Here is a 22,878-nt window from a genome sequence, read left to right on the forward strand (position 1 = left end):
ACTGAATCTCCAACAGCTCCTGGCTTGGCTCATTCAGCTCCAGTGCACGGGGCTGTGGTCAGTTCCTAGCCTTGGCTAATGTCTCTCCCACTCTTAAGGGCTTGGCAAATACCACTTTCAGGGTGTCCCCAGTGGTTCAGTGGTAAATAATCCACCTGCCAATGCAGGAGACACAAGAGATGTGGGTTCGATCCCTAAGTTGGGAAGATTCCCTGGAGCAGGAAACGGCAACCCACTCCAGTATTCTTGCCTGGGAAATCCTATTGACAGAGGAGCCTGGCGGGCTAAAGTTCTTGGGGTTGCAGAGTTGGACACGACTGAGCAACTGAACAACAAGTATTACTTTCACTTAACATGCCCTTCTCCCAATTCTGATTGATCGGTTCTCATTATTCAGATCTCAGCTTAGCTGTCATCTCTTCTAGGACTTTTTCTAAGCACCACATCTGCTGTGTCTCCATTCCCCACCCCATGGGGCAGTCAGTGTCCATCTCACTGCCCCGATCATTTTTTCCTTAATTACAGTATTACACTTTTGACTTAGCAGTCTCCCTCACTAAGAAGCCAGGAACCTCCTGTGCCGTATTTGCTGTTGTATCCTTGTGACTCCCACAACGCCACCGAGGCTTTGTGTTTTCACTGAAGGAGTGGGTAAATGGATGGGTCAGGTTCCCAAATTTTCAGTGAGCATTTCCCTTTCAGTAGTAAGTAAAAGATATTTAGAAGGAATATCTTGCTTGAAGGGCAATCTTGTTATCGGAAAGATTTTTACCTGTTATGTAACTTGTTGTTCAGACGCTCAGTTGTATCTGACTCTTTGTGACCCCGTGGCGTGCAGCCTACTAGGCTTCCCTGTGCTTCACTATCTCTTGGAGTTTATCCACCGGGTTGGTGATGCCATCCAACCATCTCACCCTCTGTCATCCCCTTCTCCTCCTGGCCTCAATCTTTCCCAGCATCAGGGTCTTTCCCAATGAGACAGCTCTTCACATCAGGTGGCCAAAGTACTGGAGCTTCAGCTTCAGCATCAGTCCTTCCAATGAATATTCAGGGTTGATTTCCTTTAGGATTGACTTCAGTTCAGTTCAGTTCAGTTGCTCAGTCATGTCCGACTCTTTGCGACCCCATGAACCGCAGCATGCCAGGCCTCCCTGTCCATCACCAACTCCCAGAGTCCACCCAAACCCGTGTCCATGGAGTCGGTGATGCCATCCAACCATCTCATCCTCTGTCATCCCCTTCTCCTCCTCTTTCCCAGGATCAGGGTCTTTTAAAATGAGTCAACTCTTTGCATCAGGTAGCCAAAGTATTGGAGTTTCAGCTTCAACATCAGTCCTTCCATTGAACACCCAGGACTGAACTCCTTTTGAATCACAGTTCAAAAGCTTCAATTCTTCGGTGCTCAGCTTTCTTTATAGTCCAACTCTCACATCCATATATGACCACTGGAAAAACCATAGCCTTGACTAGACGGACCTTTGTTGGCAAAGTAATGTCTCTGCTTTTGAATATGCTGTCTATGTTGGTCATAACTTTCCTTCCAAGGAGTAAGCGTCTTTTAATTTCATGGCTGCAATCACAATCTGCAGTGATTTTGGAGCCCAGAAAAATAAAGTCAGCCACTGTTTCCACTGTTTCCCCATCTATTTGCCATGAAGTGATGGGACTGGATGCCATGATCTTCGTTTTCTGAATGTTGAGCTTTAAGCCCACTTTTTCGCTCTCCTCTTTCATTTTCATCAAGAGGCTCTTTAGTTCTTCTTCACTTTCTGCCATAAGGGTGGTGTCATCTGCATATCTGAGGTTATTGATATTTCTCCTGGCAATCTTGATTCCAGCTTGTGCTTCTTCCAGCCCAGCATTTCTCATGATGTACTCTGCATAGAAGTTAAATAAGCAGGGTGACAATATACAGCCTTGACGTACTCCTTTTCCCATTTGGAACCAGTCTGTTGTTCCATGTCCAGTTCTAACTGTTGCTTCCTGACCTGCATACAGGTTTCTCAAGAGGTAGGTCAGGTGGTCTGGTATTCCCATCTCTTTCAGAATTTTCCACAGTTGATTGTGATCCACACAGTCAAAGGCTTTGGCATAGTCAATAAAGCAGAAATAGATGTTGACTTAATCTCTCTCAGTTGTCATATCTAGTGATTAGCCAGGCCTACTGTTGTTGTTTTTGGTATTTATTTGGCTGTGCTGGGTCTTAGTTGTGACATGTGGGATCTTTTTCCCCCCCAGGGATGGAACCCAGGCCCCCTGCCCTGAGAGCTTGAAGTCTTAGCCACTGGACCACCAGGGAAGCCCCCAAGCCTGTTTTGGTTGCTCTGTTCTTCTTACTGGGCCTCCCTGGTGGCTCAGCTGGTAAAGAATCCACCTGCAATGCAGGAGACCTGGATTCGATCTCTGGGTTGGGAAGATCCCCTAGAGGAGGGCCCACTTCAGCATTCTTGCCTGGAGAACCCCCACGGACAGAGGAGCCTGATGAGCCACAGTCTGTGGGGTTGCAAAGCGTTGGACACGACTGAATCACTAAGCACAGCACATTCTTCTTACAAAATCTAGGTAGGAGTCTCCACTCCACAGAAGAGATGTGACTTCAGTTCAGTTCAGTTCAGTCACTCAGTCGTGTCCGACTCTTTGCGACCCCATGGATCGCAGCACGCCAGGCTTCCCTCGAAATCTCTGAAAAAAACACAAGAATCTGGAAAGCTTTCTCCCATATAAATCATATTATACACTGCAGTTAGTGGGCAAAACCCATTATATCATGATAACACTGCAAAACTCCTGGAGAGCGTGAGTTCAAGTCCCATTAAGGGCTACAGCTGCCTCGCCTTCTAGCTTAGGGGTTCCGCCACCCTCAGCACCTCAGGACTTCGGGTCTGCTTTATCAACACCACCAACCCACGGACCATTCTACCCTCTTCACATCCCTCAGGCCCTGCTGCCTCCATCTGCCCCCGTGTCACAAGATCCATGTGTCAGCCATGCTTACTGGCTAATCCTAAACCTCCTTGTTTCGCTGCCTTTCTTTCACTGCCTGTCTGAGAAACTCTCAACTCTGAAAAAATCCAACGGCCCGTCTTCTCTCCAGGTTGGTATCTTGGCTTTAAGCGGTCTCTGGTTTAGGAAAATTTTATCTCCTGCCTTATGAGGCCTCTTTATGTTCCCATCTTTGGATGTCCTTTGTTCACTAAATGCTTGAATCCAAAACAACAGGTGAGTCAGGCTGAGTGATACGGAGCCTGAATATTTTCACTTTTTCAATATTGAAACATTTTCAACGTTTCACTTTCAAGATCCAGCAACACGTGCGCACACGGGTGAGAGAGAGGGCTGTGCGTGTCAGTTCTTATCAAAGCCTTCCCTGCACTGATGCAGTGGCCAGGCATTAGCCAGGCAGGGTTCGCTCACGTGGCAGAGAGCAAAAGGCTGATGGCTACTCCCCGCCTCTAGGCAGGCCTCCAGTCTAGGGAAATCTTCTCATTCTTCTTACAATAGGGCTAGTTCTTTTTTTTTTTTTTTTCCCTTCATTCTTGACTTCACTTATTTATTTATTTTTAAATTTTATGTATTTATTTATTCATGTTTGTTTGTGCTGGGTCTTCATTGCTCTATAGGCTTTGTGGCAAGGAGGGGCTGCTCCCCAGCTGCCTGCCTCTCATCGCAGTGGCTTCCTCTGTTTTGGAGCATGGGCTCCAGGGCATGCAGCCTTCAGTAGTTGCAGCTCACAGGCTTAGTTGCTCCACGGCGTGTGGGATCTTCCCGGACCAGGGATGGAACCTGTGTCTCCTGCACTGGCAGGTGGACTCTTTACTGCTGAGCCACCAGGGAAGCCCCCAAAGAGACTAGTTTTATATATAAGAAACGAAAGCATCAGAGTAGAGCTTTAATTAGGTTTTATTAAAAAGGTGAAGTTAAAAAAAAAAAAAAAGGTGAAGTTAACAGGTGAAACTATGTCTCAAGAATTCATTTTGGGGACTTTTCATTTAAAAAAAAAAGAGACCTTCTGCAAAGCAATCAGTGAGAAGTTTCTAACACTGTCCTGTTGGTGGTGGATTTAACTATCTTTAGCAAGCATGAACTCCAGTGAAGGCAGACGAACAGACAACTTTATGGCATATAACTTAGCAACCCGGCCTGTTTTGTGCTAACCTGACTCTCCATGAATTTCGCGGCAAATGAAACTCTGTGTGACAGATTCCTTTTTTAGACTCTGACACTGACAGCTACTTTGTTCAATTTTATGGTTATATAAATTTTGGTGTCAGCTTCAGCAATTTTTCATGCTTTCCATGTCACCCTAAGGGAAAGTGGGCAATCATCAGGAAGTAGCCATGGAGAACTTCCTCTTCCCTTTACTAAGTGTTGTCGGAGAAAAATCACCCTTCTGGGCAGATTGATTTGGCTATAAATCAGTGGATTCCCCCTTCAGCTGGGCTCATAACATTCCTACTCAGTCCTGTTTCCCAGCTCACTTCTTTATCTTATACTCAACAGGGATTGTTTCAAAGCATCTCTACTATCAAAACTCCAATTTCCTCTTGTTTCATTTTTTTTAAAAAGACCATGTGTCTTAGTTGGCATAGAAAATAGAAGCCATCTGAACAGAAATCTCTCCATTCTCACTACAATTATCCGAAACTACCCAAATCTAGATCCGACTCTTCCCCCTTCCTTCTTTACCAGGGAAGAGGTCTCCCTTCTTTGTTGATAGTTTATTACTCTGTAGGAATTCCCTGGTGGCTCAGATGGTAAAGCATCTGCCTACAATGTGGGAGACCCAGGTTCCATCCCTGGGTTGGAAAGATCCTCTGGAGAAGGAAATGGCACCCCACTCCAGTACTCTTGCCTGGAAAATCCCATGGATGGAGGAGCCTGGTGGGCTGCAGTCCATGGGGTTGCAAAGAGTCAGACACGACTGAGCGACTAAACTAACCTATTACTCTGTGACCGGCAGTCTGTAAACTGGCTCCAGGGACTCCTACTTAGTGATATTCATCAGCTTCCCTGGAGGCTCAGGTGTAAAGAATCCGCCTGCCAGTGCAGGAGACACAGGAGATGCGGGTTCCAATCTCTGGGTCGGGAAGATCCCCTGGAGGAGGAAATGGCAACCCAATCCAGTATTCTTGCCTGGAGAATCCCATGGACAGAGGAGCCTGGCGGGGTACAGTCCATGCAGTCGCAAGAGAGTTGGACATGACTGAGCAGCTGAGAATGCATGCACACAGCCATGGTCGTGCTCTGTAAACCCCTCCCCCCTCAAATGATGGTCAGACATAGGCAGCTTCTTCCCTAAAATAGAATACAGTCAAAGTCATAGACTGTCTCTTCTATGGCTGCTACTACTACTGCTAAGTCGCTTCAGTTGTGCCCGACTCTGTGCGACCCCATAGACGGCAGCCCACCGGGCTCCCCTGTCCCTGGGATTCTCCAGGCAAGAACACTGGAGTGGGTTGCCATGTCCTTCTCCAATGCATGACAGTGAAAAGTGAAAGGGAAGTCGCTCAGTCGTGTCCGACCCTCAGCGACCCCATGGACTGTAGCCTACCAGGCTCCTCCATCCATGGGATTCTCCAGGAAAGAGTACTGGAGTGGGGTGCCTTTGCCTTCTCCGCTTCTATGGCTAGGTTAATAAAAATATTATGACTTCTGTCTTGGATACTCTCTAGCTCTTTCTTCCTCTCTCACTGACCCTGGAGAAAGTCAGCTGCTATATTGTGAGGTGCCCTCTAGAGAGGCTCATGGGCCAAGGAAGGCCTCTGGCTGACAGGTAACAAGGAACTGAGGCTCGTAGCTCAGCAGCCTCTGAGGAACTGCATGCTGAAGATAATACGTAAGTACAGAAGCAGATCCTCTTCCCTCCTCCCCCTGCCACTGTTGAGTCATCTGATGAGACCGCAGACAAAGCAAGTAGCCTGACAGCAACTTCATAAGAGACCTTGAGCCCTAGATGTGCCCTGGTTTCTGACACACAGGAATTGTGAGATGGTAAATATTTATTGTCTTATGCTGCTGAATTTAGGGATAAGTTATTATGCAGCAATAGATAACTAATCAACCTTCATCTGTGCTCTGAATCCTTCTCACTTGCTTCTCTTTTTCCACATCTTCAAATCTTCTCTATCTACCTTCTCCTTCTAACAAGCAATTAGCAATGGAAAAATGATTTAAAACAAAAGAAACCTTCAATTCCAATTTCCCTTCCAGCTACAGCTACATTCCTCCCCCCCTCTTCAGAGGCAAACTTCTTGATTATCTCCACTCAATTTCTCTTCCCCTCATTCCCTTCTCTTCTCTTTCATTCCATTTTTCTCCTAATCATTCCATTGCTATGTAGTTATTCGCTCCAAGAAAATAGAAGAACTTCTCTCACAGTGTGGCTAATGAATGTAGTGGGAATATTCAGACCTCATCTTACTTGACATTTCTTAATCATTCAGTACACTTCAGTTCTCTCAAAAATGTTTTCCTTCCTTCTTCCTTTTCTGTCACAGCAAATGATGCGCTACCCGAGTATTACTAGCTCAAGCCAGAAGAGCGGTCGGCTTGACTCCCATCTGTTCACGTACCAGATTGTTCCTCTTTTCTTAATAGTTCACAGTTCTGTCTACTTTCCTCCATGCACAGTGCCACAATTCTAGGACACCACGGTCTCTCACCTGTACCTGTAACAGCCTTCTAACTGGTCTTCAAGTCATTATTCTCTCTGAAGTCTTAAAGGATTGTTTCAAAACTCTTTAACAATGTCAATTCTCTGCTTAGAATTCATCAGTCTCAAAAATAATCATCAATCTCTTCCCATTTGGAAAAAGTCAAAGGTTTGCCTGTAGGAAGTATGGCCATTTAATTTATTGTCCAAACAGGACACTTTGGAGAGTGATGTGTCTTCTGAGACCGTCTGAGAAAATGGCCTAGGAGGTCAGCCTGTTTATGAAGCCCTGGTCCCTGACAACCTTACCGCCTGTCTCCCCTGTTCCCACACACTCCAGTCATTCTGAGCGTCGTTCAGTTTTCTGAACTCACTGTAATCTCTCTTGTTTTGGGGGTTTGGGACATATTGTTGTATTTCCCTGGGAAACCTTCCAACCCTCCTGTTCTGAAAAACTGCTATTCATCCATATGGACTCACCTTAAATGCTCCCTGTCTGGGAAGATCTTTCTCCACATTTAGATTCCTCTTCTGTGGGTTCCTAAAACACACAGTACACCTCATATCATGCCCCTTGTTGCTCTGTATTTATAAGTTACTTGAGGACTGATTTCCCAGCTGAACTCTAAACTCTTTAAAGGAAGATACTCTCTGTTTTGTTCATAGGAAAGACGTTTATGGAGGTAAAACATTCAAAGCCCCAGTGTGGGATCTGAGAAAAACACATTCTGGGAAATTGCAATAGAGAAGCAACAGTTAGAACTGGACATGGAACAACAGACTGGTTCCAAATAGGAAAAGGAGTACGTCAAGGTCGTATGTTGTCACCCTGCTTATTTAACTTATATGCAGTGTACATCATGAGAAATGCTGAGCTGGATGAAGCACAAGCTGGAATCAAGATTGCCAGGAGAAATATCAATAACCTCAGGTATACAGATGACACCACCCTTATGGCAGAAAGAGAAGAGGAACTAAAGAGCCTCTTGATGAAAGTGAAAGAGGAGAGTGAAAAAGTTGGCTTAAAGCTCAACATTCAGAAAACGAAGATCATGGCATCTGGTCCCATCACTTCATGGCAAATAGATGGGGAAACAGTGGCTGACTTTATTTTTCTGGGCTCCAAAATCACTGCAGATGGTGACTGCGGCCATAAAAGATGCTTACTCCTTGGAAGAAAAACTATGACAGCATATTGAAAAGGAGAGACATTACTTTCCCAACAAAGGTCTGTCTAGTCCAGGCTATGGTTTTTCCAGTGGTCATGTATAGATGTGAGAGTTGGACTATAAAGAAAGCTGAGCACTGAGGAATTGATGCTTTTGAACTGTGGTCTTGGAGAAGACTTTTGAGAGTCCCCTGGGCTGCAAGGAGATCCAACCAGTCCATCCTAAAGGAGATCAGTCCTGGATGTTCATTGGAAGGACTGATGTTGCAGCTGAAACTCCAATACTTTGGCCACCTCATGCGAAGAGCTGACTCATTGGAAAAGACCTTGATGCTGGGAAAGACTGAGGGCAGGAGAAGGGGACGACAGAGGATGAGATGGCTGGATGGCATCACCGACTCCATGGACATGAGTTTGAGTAGGCTCTGGAGTTGGTGATGGACGAGGAGGCCTGGTGTGCTGCGGTCCCATGGGGTCACAAAGAGTTAAACACGACTGAGTGACTGACCTGAACTGAACTGAACCCAACCTTCTATTTCTACTTCTGCCGGGCTCCATAGCCTAAGGCAAGAGCAGAAGGAATGTTTGAGGATTAAGATTTCAGCCCCAGAATTTCTGACTCAATTGGTCTGGTGTGGGCCCAAGAAACAGTCCTTTAAAAAAGTCTCACAGGCTTTCCTGGTGGTCCACAGGTTAAGAATCACTTTCCAATGCAGGAGACACAGATTCTATCCCTGGTCATGGAACTCAGATCCCACGTGCTGAGGGACAATGAAGACCCTACATGCCACAGCTAAGACCTGATGCTGCTAAAAATATAACAGATACTTAAAAAAAAATGGACTCTTAGGTCCCATACCAGTTTGACTGAGTCAGAATCCACATTTTAACACAATCTTCAGATTATTTGTATGAACATTAAAGTTTTTTTTTAATTTACCAAGGTATAGTTGACATATATTAATTTCAGAATGAACATTAAAGTTTGAGAAGCACTCACTTACATGATTTTGTGTAAATCAGACAGTTCCAAAGTTGTCCTGTGAATACTTTTGTGCTGTAAAATTACTCTCATACCTTCATTTAGCTTTTGCCTTTCAAGCTGCTTTTTTAAAAAAAGAGTCAAATCATGTGTGAACCTACTCTTTGCTTCATTAATTAATTCTTCTCTAGATCTAAATTTTCTTCCTGAAAACACAGAAATCCTCACAATAGATACATGATGCCTCACAAGAGATGGAATATGTTACATCTAAACCAAACACTTGGTATTATTGTCTGTGGTTTATATTCCGCTAGCAAAGCTTTTCAGCTTATTCTTCAAACTTTTCACAGGTTACCTTTCTTGAGGTTGCTGCCTGCTGCCCTTTCAGTTTCACTCCAAGCTGAGACACTCCTTCCTTTTGAACTTCCCAAGGCAGTGACAACCCACTCCAGTACTCTTGCCTGGAAAATGCCATGGATGGAGGAGCCTGGTGGGCTGTAGTCCATGGGGTCACTAAGAGCTGGACATGACTGAGCGCCTTCCCTTTCGCTTTTCACTTTCATGCATTGGAGAAGGCAATGGCAACCCACTCCAGTGTTCTTGCCTGGAGAATCCCAGGGACAGGGGAGCCTGGTGGGCTGCCGTCTATGCAGTTGCACAGAGTCGGACACGACTGAAGCGACTTAGTAGCAGCAGCAGCAGCAAGCAATATCTAGCTATAACTTTACCAAGAACTTGCTAGTCTATGGAATGGAAACACAGGCAGAAAACTAACCACTGGAAAAGGGTGCTTCTGGGGTTCACAGCTAAACCTTTCTCAAGGAGTCTGACCTTTGATTTCATTTCTGTGCATAGTTGCTCAGTTGGGATTTTCCAGGCAAGAATACTGCAGTGAGTTGCTATTTCCTCCTCCAGAGGATCTTCCCAACCCAGGGATTGAACCCAGGTCTCCTGTGTCTCCTATATTTTAGGCAAATTCTTTACCCACTGAGCCACTGGGGACGTCTTCATGTTGCTAAAATGCTGCTCACCTACCCCCACCCCGCCCCTTGACCGCTGCCTTCTACCCCATGTTTGTGCCTCCTCCAAAGTACTGCCAACCCAGAACATAAACCCCATCTCATCTGAGGGCCAATGACAGAGAAAAACCTAGTTTTCCTCTCTTGTCCTGATGGAAAGCCTGTCCCAGTCCACCGTGTGCCAGCATGCAGTCTAGTTCCTAGAAATCCTTAAAACTCCAATTTAGAAGAGATTTGAGCTTTATTTTTGCAGAGTCAAAAGATCCACTTAAGCCCACCCCTGCCTCCAAAATATTTAACTAGCTTCACAAGCACTTAGTGAAATAGAAAGATGTTGCAAGTTTTCAAATAAGTCAGGATTCTGCTGCAGATAGAGCACTCTTTCCATATAAAATAGCTTTGTTTTTTCATTCAGAGGAATAGAGCAACTGTCAGAAATGCAAATGTGTGGCTATGTTTTGTTTTTGTTTTTGTTTTAATATTGAAACTTCCCTGACAGCTCAGTGGATGATGATGACTTCATCATCCAATGCAGGGGAACGGGTTTGATCCCTAGTTCAGGGAGCTAAGCTCCCACATGCCTCCAGGCCAAAAACCAAAATATAAAACTGAAACAATATTGTAACAAATTCAATAAAGAACTTAAAAATGGTCCACATCAAAAAACCTTAGAAAAAAAATTAGTGGTCATTTGTGCATGCTTGTTATATGAGTTCAAAGAATGACTTAAGTATGAGTCAAGTGCCCTTTTTACTCTTAATTTCCCTTTTTTCAGGAATCATTTCAAATTTTCCTGTTGATGTAATTTCAATGAAGTTAATCTTGAATAAAGTAATTTCATCAGACAGTGCTGAAACAACTAGATATTCATGTGGAAAAAAATGGAATTCAACTCATACCTCATCCCATACACAAAAATTAATTCAATGTGGATTATAGCCCTAAACAAACTTCTAAAACAATAAAGATTCTAGAAGAGATCATAGGACAATATCTTCGCAGTACTGGGGAAGGCAAAGATTTCCTGAGGAAAACGGAAAGCACTGACCACAAAAGGAAAACACACACACACACACACACACACATTAAATTGGACTTCACCGAAGTTTTAGCTTTCTAAAGACAATGTTAATAGAATGAACAGATAAACCACAGACTGGGAGAATACGTTTACGACATGTGTCTGACCAAACATTTGCACCCACCCCCAGAAAAAACCCTCGGAGAAGGCAATGGCACCCCACTCCAGTACTCTTGCCTGGAAAATCCTGTGGATGGAGGAGCCTGGTAGGCTGCAGTCCATGGGGTCGCTGAGGGTCGGACATGACTGAGCGACTTCACTTTCAATTTTCACTTTCCACTTTCATGCACTGGAGAAGGAAATGGCAACCCACTCCAGTGTTGTTGCCTGGAGAATCCCAGGGACGGGGGAGCCTGGTGGGCTGCCGTCTCTGGGGTCACACAGAGTTGGACATGACTGAAGCGACTTAGCAGCAGCAGCAGCAAAAAAAAAAAAAAAAACCCTACAATTTAATAATATAAAAAATCTAATCTTAAAATTAGGCAAAAAAGTTTGAACAGTCATTTCACAAAAAAAAGATACATAAATGACCAATAGGCACTTGAAAAATGCTCAACATCTTTAAGGTCTTATAAAAATACAGTTTTAAACCGCAATGATACGATGCACACCCACTAGAATGGCTTAAAAGAAAAACTCCAAACTCTTCATGTTTTGCAAGTAGAAGTATAAAATGATATAACCATTCTGGGAAATTGTTTGGCAGTTTCCTATAAAGTTAAACATATATTTACGGGGCTTCCCTGGTGGCTCAGTGGTAAAGAATCCATTGGCAAATGCAGGAGACAGGTTCAATTTCTGATCAGGGAAGACCCCACATGCTTCAGGGGTGTGTGCCCCAACTACTGAGTCTTGCTCTGAAGCCCAGAAGCCACAACTACTAAAGCCCAAACACTCTAGAGCCGATGCTGCACAACAAGAGAGGCCACCGCGAGAAACCTGAACACCACAACGAGAGAGTAATGCCTGCTCACCATAGCTAGAGTGAAGCCCTCCCACCAACGGAGACCCAGCACAGCCAAAGAAGCCAATAAGGGATGTTTTTAAAAGATACACACTTACCATACAAGTCAGCAGTCCCACTCAGTACATATCCTGGAGAGATGAAAAGATGATTGCACAAAAACCTATACATAAATGTTCATAGCAGCTTCATTCCTGGTGGCCTTCACTTGGAACCCATCCAGGTATCCACAAACAAGACAAGAGATAATCTGTGATATATTCTTACAGTAATACAGCCACAGGGATGAGTCTCACATACATTGTGCTTGAGTAAAAGAACCCAGATTAAAAAAGAGTACATATTATATGATTTAGGATGAAGTTCAAGAACAGGCGAAACTAATCTATGGTTGCAGAAATCAGAATAGCTGTTGCTTGGAGGTAAAGGTGATGGGCATACCTGGAAATGAGCTGAGAGAATTTCTGCTGTGTTAGGACATTCTTTATCTTGATAAAAGTGTGGATGAGTGCAGGTGGCAGAACTGAAGCCTGTTGGGCATTTTGTTAAAACTGACAGGACTATACACGTAAGATCTGTGCGTTTCTCACTGTCTAAATGGTATCTCAATCCTTAAAAACTTGAGCAGTTTAAAATAATATAATAATTGCATTTAGTCTCTGTCACAACCACTGATTCATAGATCCTACTAATTCTACTAACAATGGTCAATTACTCAATGTTGCTGATGAATAACAGTTCGTATGTTATCTAAGTAGGTAAAACTATTGTTGATTTGGGCTTCCCTGGTGGCTCAGGGGTAAAGAAACTTCAAGCCAGTGCAGGAGACATAGAAGGCCCAGGGTTGATCCATGGGTCGAGAAGATCCGCTGGAGAAGGAACTCGCAACCCACTCGAGTATTCTTGCCTGGGAAACCCTATGGACAGAGGAGCCTGGTGGGCTAGAGTCCATGGGGTCACAGAAGAGTTGGACATGACTTAGCAACTAAACAACAACAACATTTGAATCTTCCGAATTTTGCAAAACATAGCTGCACGTGTATTTCTGTTTCTACTACAACACCTTGTATATTTGTTCTAGAAGATGACTGATTTTCAGCTCAGTTCCCTTAGTACTTTTCACCAACATGCGATCCACTTACATCTTTTTCTTCATCTTTATTTTCTGATGTGAAATGTTTTCAACATTTGATTCTTTGCCACCAAAATCCCATCAATCTATCACAGCCCAATTCAAGTGTCATTTCCTCTAGGAGGCTTTCATTCCCCCCTGCAGCTAATGTAGCTCTTAATTCTTTCCTGAACCATTGGAACACTTTTCCTCTCAAGTGCTAATTCTCATGATGTTGCAACAGCTTAAAATGTATTTGGAGCTTCTTTTCTAGAAATGGCCATCTTTTTTACAGTGCAAACTACACGGCGTTGGGCACACAGAAGGTACTCAAATACTTAACTAAATATTTGAACTTAAAAATGTTTAATGTAAAAAAAGAAAAATGTTTAATGTAAATCTTAGGTAATAAGAATCTCCTTTCCCTCAACGGAAGAGTATACGTGTAAGGCAAATAATTTAATGTGTCCAAATAGAACTTGCATTTTTCTGAAAAGAATAATAAGAAAATGTGAATAGTGCTCCACCTTCTAAACTCTTACAGTTAAAATGTATCATTTTTGTGATCACAGTCATTTTGTACATTGCAGTCATTATACTAGAGAAAGTTCAACAAAATAAAACAAAAGTGACTATTTCCTTTTTATTGTCAAAAGACAAGAGACTGATATGACTAGAAGTATGTTTTCAACAGGTACATACTGTTTATCTTTGGCAGGAAGTTAAAAAACAGTTCTATAAAATTACATGGAGCAGTGACAAATGTAGCCAATTCATTAGTGAGAATATTTTCTTATTGTGTGATATGAGAGCCTTTAGCACGTATTAGGGACCATTACTTAAGAAATGTATTCTAGTTTTCATGCGGTTTCGATTGTTATATTCTGCATTTTATGATTAAGGCTCTTATCTGTCATTCCTGTATTGTCATGATAATAAGAGAAACTGGTAATAACCGATGATTTGTTATACGGGATGTACAAACTTAGGTTCATGCATTCTCTTATTGTTTTCACCTTTTCTAGACCCTAGGCAGTGTCCGTTCTTCTCAAATGAATGAATATTTCAAAGCCCCTGCCAAATAAGCACATTTAGAAAATATGAATTAATACGGTATTGAATAAACCACAATACCTTAAAGATACTTCACATCAGATACTAAGGTGGTTCAAGACATTTACTAAATTAAAAGCCACCGGAGGGCAGCTTAATACAATCGTGAGGCAATACTTTTAAGTGTGGTAGTAGTATTTTTAAAATAACTCCAAGAGCTAGATAGTACAGATACAGAAAGCGAAGAGACAGATTTAATAAAATATTTTAAAATTTAAATTATAATAAATGTTTATGAGTTTTATATATTTGCACTATATTTTATATATGGTGCACTTTTAAAGTTGATCTTCAAATACAATGGTAAATTAAATTTACCCCCTCACTTCTTTTTTGGCAGCACTGACAGTAGCCATGAAGTCAAACAATTTGGCCAATATGAACATTTTAAAATATGATCTTAGGTTACCCCCTCTCTATGGTGACTGGTGTTCCTCCTATAAGAAGGAATTGGAGCAGGGAATGGCAAACCAATTCAGTATTCTTGCCTTGAGAATCCCATGAACAGTATGAAAAGGCAAAAAGATAGGACACTGAAAGAGGAACTCCCCAGGTCGATAGGTGCCCAACATGCTACTGGAGATCAGTGGAGAAATTGCTCCAGAAACAAAGAAGAGATGGAGCCAAAGCAAAAACAACACCAGCTGTGGATGGGACTGGTGATAGAAGCAAGGTCCGATGCTGTAAAGAGCAATACTGCATAGGAACCTGGAATGTCAGGTCCATGAATCAAGGCAAGTTGAAAGTGGTCAAACAGGAGATTGCAAGAGTGAACATTGACATTTTAGGAATCAGCAAACTAAAATGGATCAGAATGGGTGAATTTAACTCAGATGACCATCATACCTACTACCATGGGCAAGAATCCCTTAGAAGAAATGGAGTAGCCATCATAGTCAACAAAAGAGTCCGAAATGCAATACTTAGATGTGACCTCAGAAATGACAGAATGGTCTGTTTGTTTCCAAGGCAAACCATTCAGTATCAGAGTAATCCAAGTCTATGCCCTGACCAGTAATGCTGAAGAAGCTGAAGTTGGACAGTTCTATGAAGACCTAGAAGACCTTTTAGAACTAACACCCAAAAAAGATATCCTTTTCTTTATAAGGACTGGAATGCAAAAGTAGGAAGTCAAGAAACACCTGGAGTAACAGGCAAATTTGGCCTTGCAGTACAGAATGAAGCAGGGCAAAGGCTAATGGAGTTTTGCCAAGAGAACACACTGGTCATAGCAAACACCCTCTTCCAACAACACAAGAGAAGACTACACATGGACATCACCAGATGGTCAACACTGAAATAAGATTGATTATATTCTTTTCACCCAAAGAAGGAGAAGCTCTATACAGTCAGCAAAAACAAGACCAGGAGCTGACTGTGGCTCAGATCATGAACTCCTTATTGCCAAATTCAGACTTAAATTGAAGAAAGTAAGGAAAACCATTAGACCATTCAGGTATGACCTAAATCAAATTCCTTATGATTATAGAGTGGAAGTGAGGAATAGGTTCAAAGGGATTAGATATGATAGACAGAGTGCCTGATGAACTATGGACAGAGGTTCGTGACATTGTACAGGAGACAGGGATCAAGACCATCCCCAAGGAAAAGAAACGTTAAAAAGCAAAATGGTATTTGAGGAGGCCTTACGAATAACTGTAAAAGAAGAGAAGTGAAAAGCAAAGGAGAAAAGGAAAGATATACCCATTTGAATGCAGAGTTCCAAAGAATAGCAAGGAGAGATAAGAAAGCCTTTCTCAATGATCAGGGCAAAGAAATAGAGGAAAACAACAGAATGGGAAAGACTAGAGATCTCTTCAAGAAAATTAGAGATACTAAGGGAACATTTCATGCAAAGATGGGCTCAATAATGCACAGAAATGGTATGGGCCTAACAGAAGCAGAGATATTAAGAAGAGGTGGCAAGAATACACAGCAGAACTACACAGAAAAGATCTTCATGACCCAGATGATCACAACGGTGTGATCATTCACAGAGAGCCAGACATTTTGGAATGTGAAGTCAAGTGGGCCTTAGGGAAACAGCACTACGAACAAAGCTAGTGGAGGTGATGGAATTCCAGTTGAGCTGTTTCAAATCCTGAAAGATGATGCTGTGAAAGTGCTGCACTCAATATGCCAGCAAATTTGGAAAACAGCAGTGGCCACAGGACTGGAAAAGGTCAGTTTTCATTCCAATCCCAAAGAAAGGCAATGCCAAAGAATGCTCAAACTACCGCACAATTGCACTCATCTCACATGCTAGTAATGTAATGCTCAAAATTCTCCAAGCCAGGCTTCAGCAATATGTGAACTATGAACTTCCAGATGTTCAAGCTGGATTTAGAAAAGGCAGAGGAACCAGAGATCAAATTGCCAACATCCACTGGATCATCAAAAAAGCAAGAGAGTTCCAGAAAAAACATCTATTTCTGCTTTATTGACTGTTCCAAGGCCTTTCATGTGTGGATCACCACACACTGGAAAATTCTGAAAGAGATGGAAATACCAGACTACCTGACCTGCCTCTTGAGAAATCTGTATGCAGGTCAGAAAGCAACAGTTAGAACTGGACATGGAACAGACTGGTTCCAAATAGGAGAAGGAGTATGTCAAGGCTGTATGTTGTCACCCTGCTTACTTAACTTATATGCAGAGTACATCATGGGAAATGCTGGGCTGGATGAAGCACAAGCTGGAATCAAGATTGCCGGGAGAAATATCAGTAAGCTCAGATATGCAGATGACACCACCCTTATGGCAGAAAGTGAAGAATAACTAAAGAACCTCTTGATGAAAGTGAAAGAGGAGAGTGAAAAAGTTGGCTTAAAGCGCAACATTCAGAAAACTAAGATCATGGCATCTGGTCCCATCACTTCATGGGAAATAGGTGGGGAAACAGTGGAAATGGTGACAGACTTTATTTTTGGGGCTCCAAACTCACTGCAGATGGTGACTGCAGCCATGGAATAAAAGATGCTTACTCCTTGGAAGAAAAGCTATGACCAATATAGACAGCATAGAGAATTGATGCTTTTGAACTGTGGTGTCAGAGAAGACTCTTGAGAGTCCCTTGGACTACAAGGAGATCCAACCAGTCCATCCTAAAGGAGATCAGTCCTGGGTGTTCACTGGAAGGACTGATGCTAAAGCCAAAACTCCAATACTTTGACCACTTCATGTGAAGAGTTGACTCATTGGAAAAGACCCTGATGCTGGGAGGGACTGGGCGCAGGAGGAGAAAGGGACGACAGAGGATGAGATGGTTGGATGGCATCACTGACTCAGTGGGGATGAGTTTGAGTAAACTCCGGGAGTTGGTGATGGACAGGGAGACCTGGCGTGCTGTGATTCATGGGGTCGCAAAGATCGGACACGACTGAGCGACTGGACTGAACTGACAGTGTTGAGAAATGGAATATTTCCTGCCATATCAGTAAACGAGGGTGATTACAGCCCTCCACTTTGAGCTGGTGACCCCTGAGAGCACTCAGGAAGGAAGGAATACCTGCCCGCCAGCAGCCATCAGACTGCAGCCACTCCCCACGCTGAGCCCTGAGGAAACTCGAGATGTGGAAACGTGGGATACTGCCCCCAGACAGCGGAGCTGCATGCCAAAGGAATGATTTCAGTGAGCCCTTTGTATGTATGTACCTTTCCATACATAGAAAAGTGCTAAATTCCTTAACTTGAGATATCTGATGTTTAGACTAGCCGCTCTTTGCTTCAAAACTTCTGTATAACCTGTCTCCTCCCCTCACCTCCTCAGAGCAGTTCTCTCAGGGTTAATTGAAATTCTGCCTCCCGTGCTTAAGTCCTAAAAATTTCCACCTAATAAAACATAACTCAACTTTTTCGGAAGAGAAATTTTTGATTAAAAATTATCTTGTTTTAGAGACTTCCCTGATGGTCCAGTAGTTAAGACTCTCACTTCCAGTACAGAAAGTGTGAGTTCAATCGCCAGTCAGAGAGCTAAGAGTTCATAAGCTGTGTCGCGAGGCCAAAATAAATTTTTTTCAAGTTATTTTAGTCTGTAATTATATGGTCACTCGGGAGATGAGTAAACCTCTCTATTAAGGATACCAATAATTTATCATATGATTTATCATATCATACCAAAAAATAGATCTTATTTTCCCCACTTTGGTATTTTATCAGGTACCAAACTCATCTGTGAGTACAACAAAGTGTCATGGAGATATAAAAATGCCAGTAATGACAAAAAACAATAGTGTGTGTGTGGGGCGTGTGCATGTGTGACTGTACATGGTGTGTGTAGCCAAATGTTTTATGCAAGTGTAAAGAATTCTTTTTTACACCTCAAAAAGTTAACCATAGTCCGGAACAGGAAAATCTACAGAGACAGAGAGTAAATTAGTGGTTGCCAGAAGCTAGGGGGAGGGGAGAATGGGGAATGACTGCTAAAGGGTAGAGATTTCTTGGGGGCATGATGAAAATGTTCTGGAATTAGTCAGTGGTAATGATTGCACAACTTTGTGAAAGTACTCTAAGCCACTAAATTGTACACTTTGAAACGGGTGAGTTTTATGGTATGTGAGTTACATCTCAGTAAGTCCACTATTTTAGAAAGTCAATATGCTTATTTCTCGAATAACCACTTGAAATTTCAATTTTAATAAAAATGACAATGTGTTTTAAATCATTTTCCCAAGGCAAAAGAGAGAGCAGAGGCATGTAGGCTTGCTGATCCAACGGTAATTCAAGGGTAAAGGGTACAGGGTTTCTATTTGAGGTTATGAAATTCTTCTAGAATTAGATGTTGAAGATGGTTGCTTAGCCTTGTATGGATACTAAAACCCAGTAAAGTGCACACTTTAAAATGGTGGGTTCTATGGTATGTGAATTATATCTTGAGTTTTTAAAAGTTTATTTAAAATGTTGCAAGTGCTACTGTTTGGCCCAGCCATTCCACTCCTAGATATGTATTTAAGATGGGACTTCCCTAGTGATCCAGTGGCTAAGACTCATGCTCCCAATGCGGGGGCCTGGGTTTGACCCCTGTTCAAGAAACTAGATCCCCCTCACACACACAAAATAGGTTGTGCTACAACCTCTCACATGCCGCAACCAAGACCCAGCATAGCACCGTCTCCCCAGAAGATATACACTCAGGAGGAATGGGTGTGCATGTCCACACGAGAACTTGCACAGGAATGTTCATAGCAGCATTGTCCAAAATAGCCCTGAGATGAAAGCCACCCAAATGTCCATCGCTTGATGAAAGAATTAATAAAATGTGGTGTAGCCGCACGTTGGAGTATTCCTCAGCAACAAAGAGAAGTGAAACCCAGATGCGTGCTGCAATAAAATGAACCATGAAAACAGTGTGTAAGTGAAGGAAGCCAATCACAGAAGACCACGTACTGTATGACTCCCTCGTGAGAAATGTCCAGAACAGGCAAATTTACAGACGTAACGAGAGGGAATTAATGGTTTTCCTAGGAGAAGGATGGGAAATGAGGGGTCACTGCTAGTAGGCAAGGGCTTCTTTCAGGGGTGATGAAAATGTTCTGGAATTAATCTTGTGAATATACTAAAAAACTTGAATTGTATACTCTACTTGGGTGAATTACATGGTATGTGAGAACTGTATCTCAGTTAAACTGTTTAAAGAAAGAAAAAAATGCTGACAAATAGTTACAAAATGTTGACATAAATGTTGAAGAAAAACAGATGGTAAAAGATGGTCTCTGCTAACATAATGTTAAAAAAAAAAACAACAAAGAAACAAAACACACACACAAAATCCCTTTTTCACTTTCTCAGCCTTCTCTATGAATTACAGACAACAGCTGCCAATATCTTGAATCTATAATGATGCTTTAAACCCTTTTCTCCCTTCTCATTCCTCGCAGGGGTTCACTGTTCACATTGCAAATGTCCTGCAAATGTTTATGAAACCTACATGCATTTTTTTTTTTTAATTTTTGGCCAACATTATGCTGTACTAAGACTTGATTAAGAGTTTGATACCAACTTCAATTTTTCACTTTTACCATGAACTCTTTTTTTTTTTTAATAGAAATGCTAAATAGTGTTGATGATATGCATTCATGCCAGACAGTCACCACCATGGCTGAGTCTGCCAAGAGAAAAGCATTTCCCATGGGCCTCTGATTCTTGCTATTATTCAACTCTTTCTAGATGAAAATTATGTTTCCTTAGTAATTGAGTTGTTTTAACTATTATTTTGACTATTGTTTTAACTATTTTGACTATTGTTGTTTTAACTATTATTTAGTAGCCTTAGAAGTAGAATTGTGTCAAATGTTTTAAATTATAGAACTTCCAAATTCATTCAACAAATATTTATTGAGTATCTGTTATTGACCAGGCACCATTTGTTTATAACGAACACTAGAGAACACTAGTTGGTTAATCAAGTATGATTTTTTTTTTCCTTACAGATACTGGTAAGAGCACTCCAAAGATGTGAATCAGTTTAAGTCAGGGCTGTTGCTTCTAGCAGATAAGCCAGCCTACCTGCTGTTGAAGAAAGTGGGTAAGAAGAAAGTCATTTGAGTAAATTCTTTTTGCATTTGTAGAGTGCTTTTGCTTTTCAGGACTTTTTTTTTCTTAAACAATAACATTAAAAAAAAAAAATCCTCACAAGAACCTTAGGAGTGGTGCTGGGCAGCACTTCCCACGTGATTCTTCCATGGATGAGGATAAGGAAGTCAGACAGGTTATGTGATGGTCTTGTTTGGATATACACAGTGAGAAATGGAATGTTCCTGTCATATCAGTAAACAAAGATGTCAGTCATCAGCAATTGCAGCCACCGCAGTGGTGAGCTGGTGAGCCCTGAGGAAACTCAGGATGGAAAGAATACCTGCCCTCCAGGAGCCGTCAGAGAGCAGCCACTCCCTACGCTGAGCCCTGAGGAAACTGAGGATGTGGAAACACGGGATACTGGCCCCAGACAGCTGAGCTGCATACCAAAGGAATGATTTCAGGGAGCCTGGACTCTTGTATCTTCCCAAACATAGAACAGCACTAAATTCCTTAGCTTGGATTATCTGCTTTTCTTTAATTAACAACAATCTTTGGATGATCAGGCTACCTGATCTTTTTGGTAAAAATTCCTATATAACCTGGCTCCCTACCCCATCCCCCTGCCCAATATTGGGGCAGTTCTATCAGGGTTACTTGAGACGCTGTCTCTTGGTCTTGAAGTCCTAAAAATTCCCACCAAATAAAGCATAACTCTCAACTTCAAGGTTGTGAATATTTTTTAAGTCAACAACAGGAATCCAGAAAGTCTGGCTCTTAGAGTTTTATTTCAGCTTGACCTCTAGAAGCAATAAAGACTGATGATCAAGCTGCCCTAACTTTTTCTAAACTGTTTATTTTATTCAAACTTGATTCTAATCTGAAGTTGCCTTTAATGAGAAAAGAGCCCCTCCTAGCTATTTGCCCAGTGGGATCTGGTATTCCAGCTAATCTCCTCCTGTTAGTGTGTAAATGGACCAAGGTTGAAGAGAAAACAAAATCTTTCCTCAATGTCTGGGGATTGTGGAGTAGGACAATTATCTGTAAGGCAAAAAATGGGAAACTGTACCTCTGCTTTTTGGTAAGAAAAATTCTGAAGTGATTGTGTTTTGTTAATGAAAACTTCACAGTACTTCCCTTCGGCTAGAGATTAAACATGGAAAAATCCATTCACTTAAAATCATAATTTTCATAAAATTATACGTAGTGAAAATGAATGGGTCTTATTCTTCCTCGGTTGCTGAAATGTTACAGCTTCAAACGTTGTATCTAAATGCTATATTTGCAGTCACTTCATAATAATAATGTCTCACTTTTACCAGGTACTAATTGTGTAGAGAAAATCTAAACTGCCCCTGTGTATCTCTTTTCCTCTCACACTACTACCACACTCACCACACTTCTGACACCAGATGTGTGGGTTTTTTATTTCCCCACAATATGCAGTCCTGCGACACCAGCCTCATGTCCTACAATTTAACTCAATTCTGACACCATTTGCTGGGAGAGAGCACCAGATCCCACATGTTAAGGCCTCAGTCCTGCAAGACTGCCCCTGCCCTCCACCACTTTAGATGCCACTCACAAGTGGTATTGTTGCAGGAAGGGGGAGCCCTTCCAAGGCCCGAGAGTACTCTCTTGTGTAACACTTGGAAATGAGTTGTGTGAGGAGACACACGCTGACGAAGCGAGAGACTTCATTGGAAAGGAGTGCTCAGACGCAGAGGAGCAGGGGACGAGAACCCGGGAGAACTACTCTGCCATGTGGCTCGTGGGCTTTATGGCGATGGGATTAGTTTCTGGCTTTCTCTGGCCAATCGTTCTGACTCAGGGTCCTTCTGTGGTGCAGGCAATGCTCAGGCAAGACGGATTCCGTCAAGGACTATGGGAGATGGTAGGAGACGTGGTGTCTCCTTTTGACCTTTCCCAAGTTCTTCCGGTTGGGGGTCGCTTGTCCGTTCTGTGTTCCTTACCAGGACCTCCTATCATAAAATAACTCATGCAAATCGTTACTGTGGTGTCTGGCCAGGTGGGCAGTTCCGGTCAGCGTGTTTCCCCTGACAGTAAGCCCTCAGGTCACCCACAGCCTGCGTCTAACTTGGCTACGAATCAAAAGTTCTCAAGAACGCCTCCCCTTTGGATTTGATTATTTGCTAGAACAGCTGACAGAACTCGGAAAAACACGTTTACCAGTTTATCAAAGGGCATGATAAAGGATACTGTTGAACATCCAGATGGAAGAGATCTGAGGGCAAAGAACGTGGGAAGGGGT

General features: G+C 42.5%; 1 protein-coding gene across 1 annotated transcript in view; it reads left to right on the plus strand.

The window, feature by feature from the left end:
- The window catches only part of PTTG1IP2 (PTTG1IP family member 2), an 86,827-nt gene extending 66,211 nt beyond the window's left edge, over positions 1–20,616 (plus strand). Inside the window, exon 7 of the mRNA XM_042249122.2 lies at positions 20,522–20,616. The gene's annotated coding sequence lies outside the window, so the exon portion shown is untranslated. The remainder of the gene's footprint in view (positions 1–20,521) is intronic.
- The last annotated feature ends 2,262 nt before the right edge of the window (positions 20,617–22,878 follow it).

This window comes from Ovis aries, chromosome 4, assembly GCF_016772045.2.
Source record: "Ovis aries strain OAR_USU_Benz2616 breed Rambouillet chromosome 4, ARS-UI_Ramb_v3.0, whole genome shotgun sequence".
NCBI lineage: Eukaryota > Metazoa > Chordata > Mammalia > Artiodactyla > Bovidae > Ovis > Ovis aries.